Raw genomic sequence first — 3,585 nt, 5'->3', positions numbered from 1 at the left:
TGGTGTGACGTGTGATTGTGCTCTTGAATTCTGTAACTTGTGCTCGGGACTTGCGTCGTGTGCAGTGATAACACCTGGACTGGACTCAAAGCAACTTTCTGGTATATTTCAATAATTATTTTCTTTTTTATGTTCTTTATTTTTGTTCGATTAATACAGTTCACCTGACGAAGGGAATAGATTCCAATCCTAGAAATGTTGTGTGATACCTTTTGTAACAAATAACGATGGCAAATTTCAAAAATCCTCACCTTTTCAGACCTTCCAATAACAAACTTTACACGAAGGATCTGTAACAAATTCTAATATTTTGTAACTGAAAAGAATTTTATATCTCCTCTTACCATTGCATTCTTTGTTTTAAGTATTTTATTGAAGATGAGTGGTATAATTTTATACATTTGCTATCATTATATATAATAATATATTATTACCACTGCCGTTGTATTTTCAGTGTGTATATTTAATTAAATGTGAAGTTTAAGTTGTGAAATTCAAACTAATAATCTATATTCTTCTGACTATATTTTTATATGAAGTATTACCATCGTTTTACGGTGAGAAAAGTTATATTCAAATACAAAAATGTAAAAAAAATCCACAGCTAATTTAAAATGTCATTCATATTTCAAAAGAAACTCATTTTAACTTAACCTGACAACCAAATTACGATCAGTTTATGTAGAGGTATATCATTATATAGTTTTATATTTTTGTTAAAAAGACTCCTCTTAACTAGATCACAGTCAATAATTACTTTTAGAAAACGAGGATGTACTTATTTATGGCTGTAAAACCGACTGATACTGTGAACTGCAACAGAATGTATTTTCCAGAGGGCAAGTCTTATTTTAAACAAACCTCTAATTACTATAAACATATGTATACAGTAAATAATTCCGACGGCATTAATATGCTTAGTAAATTGCAAGACCATGATAATTATTATTAATTTTTAACAATAAAAACAATTTTCCTTAGATAAATGATATTTGATGAAAGTTAGGGAAGTATATATACTCGAGGGGCTGGAAAAAAATCTTTGTCTGTCTGTCTGTCCGCACGATATAACACAAATGAAATGTCTCCGAGTTCGATGATGGTGTGTGTATGGCGCTATGGTATTTGGCTGATATATTTTACGATAGTAAACAAAAAGAAAATGCCGAAACCCGGGATCGAACCAGGGACCTTTAGATCTTCAGTCTAACGCTCTCCCAACTGAGCTATTTCGGCTGCTTAAAACTGCTTACGGCATATACAGTGTATATATAAATGAACAAAAACAATAAATCTAAATTTGTATTACAGATATCGAAACTATTGCATAGAAATCTAATGGTCTCTATCTTTTAATCAATCATGTAAAGAATACTTGACCGATTGTATGGAAATTTTACAAGGACATGCCTACGGCCCCTGGTTAACAAATAGGCCTATTTACAATTTAAAAAGTTTCCTTCGGACTTTGCCCCTTTAGCATTGAAAACATCCTTTTTGGCTTCTTCAGCAGATAGTAAATGTCATTTGTTAATTAAATGTTCTTTGTAAACATTGTATTGTGACAACACATCATATGTTTAGTTAATTTAAGAACAATTTTAAATGTATTTACATTTACAGCTTGAACTTGAAAAATGAACTTAAAAGAAAAATCATTTATGATATTAACCTTTTCTGTTATCAATTTATATATAATTTTTAATTAAATAATATGAATTTTGTTTCATTTTTAGTATTTTCTTTCCATACTCGTACATATTTCCTTGGAAAAACCTAAATATTTTTCTTTAGAATAATATTTAATATTATTCTTTTACAAACTACTATTAACTAGTTTTTACTAGTATAAAAAATTTCTTCCCTTTACAAAATTATAAAATATAGATAGAAAAAGCATATAAATAAGTTTTGTTAACTTAACTTGTGTGTATGGTTTTTATTAAGAGCATGTTTTAGAGTTAGTGAAGTTGACACACAACATGGTGGTTGTGATTCCTGACTTAGGCGTGTCACAACGCTTTGGTATGATTTATTTATTTAAACCTAGTTTGTAATTATGTATTAGGTTAGTTATTCACTTGAAGAAGAGATCAGATTGCAGATCTCGAAACGTATTTTTGTTTCACTTAACGATGGCAAATACCCGGAAAAAATCCTGTTTCCATCACAATACTTCCATCGTAAAAAGTAAATTTCAAACAAAGAAGTCTTGTTAAACATTTATATTTTAAGGCTGTGTACAGATTTATTAAACTTACACTATATATATATATATATATATATATATATAGTGTAATACAATATTATTATTATATATTGTATTTTTTATTTTTTTCAAAATAATATTGCAAAGCGGTAGTTTTAATATTTTATATTAGGTTAGGAATCCCAATAGATTTACTTTATACCTATTACTGAAGGATAAATATGAATATCCCTTCCTACCCCTTATCCGCATGGAATATTATTAACGCTTTGCTGGAGAATATAGCTTTGTAAGAGTCATATCTATAACATCCTACAATCTTGTAAAATCCACTCGTATAGTAACCGCTACAGCAAATCTTGTCCATGAACGTGTAATCTTAATAAAACTATTTTGTGACAATACATATGCGCTCTGTAGCGTGTAGTGGAATGTCTGTCAAAAAACCTTTCAAAAGGACGCATCGATTCGATGAACGATTGCCACTTTACATGTAAATGCGCAAGCTTTTGGTTATTTTATATTAACACAACACAGGATATTACACTGTCTATGTCGTGTTGAAAGTAAAACAAAACCGATTTAATCTTTTAGTAATTATTTTAAAACACTGTTTTAGGTCGATTTATTATAAAAATCATCCTATCTTAATTTCTTTAGTAGCAATTGAGGACAGTTTCCACATAACTTCACAGAACATGACAGCAGAACCAAAACCATTTGTGTTCAAAAACGTATGTAATACGAGTATGTGTTATACAGGGGTCGATTAAGTCCTGATAGCTTAGTGATAACGAAGGAATAGACAGATTTACCACTTTTCAATTAGCTTATTTGTGCAGTCTTTGCAAATACTCCTCCACAAAGAAGTACCTACTTTTCGCCTAAAGTAACAAATGGCGGGAATGAGTTGGAGCTGTTTAGTCATGAATACTGAACGATGCCCGAGGAAAAGATAATATTTATTTGACTATCCGGCCCGCAATAACTTCGCTAACAAGAAATATCACAGAACTTAAGCTATTACAGTTAAAATGAGTTGGAGCTTTTTAGTCATGAATACTGAACGATGCCTGAGGAAAAGATAATATTTATTTAACTATCCGGCCCGCAATAACTTCGCTAACAAGAAATATCACAGAACTTAAGCAATTAAAGTTAAACTGAGTTTCAAGTCTAACTTTTTAAGTTTAAACTTTTTATAATTTATTTTAAATATGAGTTACTGATTTGTTTCAACTGTAAATAGGTACCTTTTCATATAGTAATAAAATGAATCTTTTATCCTTCCTAAACATATGTCACATCATTTTAATATGTTTCACGAACATCCTATCGTAAGAATTGTAATAGATTATTTGGTTTACGATTTTAGT

The 3,585-nt window shown here is 29.8% G+C and overlaps 1 non-coding gene across 1 annotated transcript; it reads right to left on the bottom strand.

Annotated features, from left to right (window-relative positions):
• Positions 1–1,163: 1,163 nt before the first annotated feature.
• Trnaf-gaa lies at positions 1,164–1,236 on the bottom strand. The gene has a single exon. It is a non-coding gene; the product is annotated as a tRNA-Phe (tRNA).
• Between the last annotated feature and the right edge of the window lie 2,349 nt (positions 1,237–3,585).

Source organism: Homalodisca vitripennis, chromosome 6 (genome assembly GCF_021130785.1).
Source record: "Homalodisca vitripennis isolate AUS2020 chromosome 6, UT_GWSS_2.1, whole genome shotgun sequence".
Lineage (NCBI taxonomy): Eukaryota > Metazoa > Arthropoda > Insecta > Hemiptera > Cicadellidae > Homalodisca > Homalodisca vitripennis.
The sequence above is the reverse complement of the archived record's forward strand: the minus strand, read 5'-3'. Positions and strand labels throughout refer to the sequence as shown.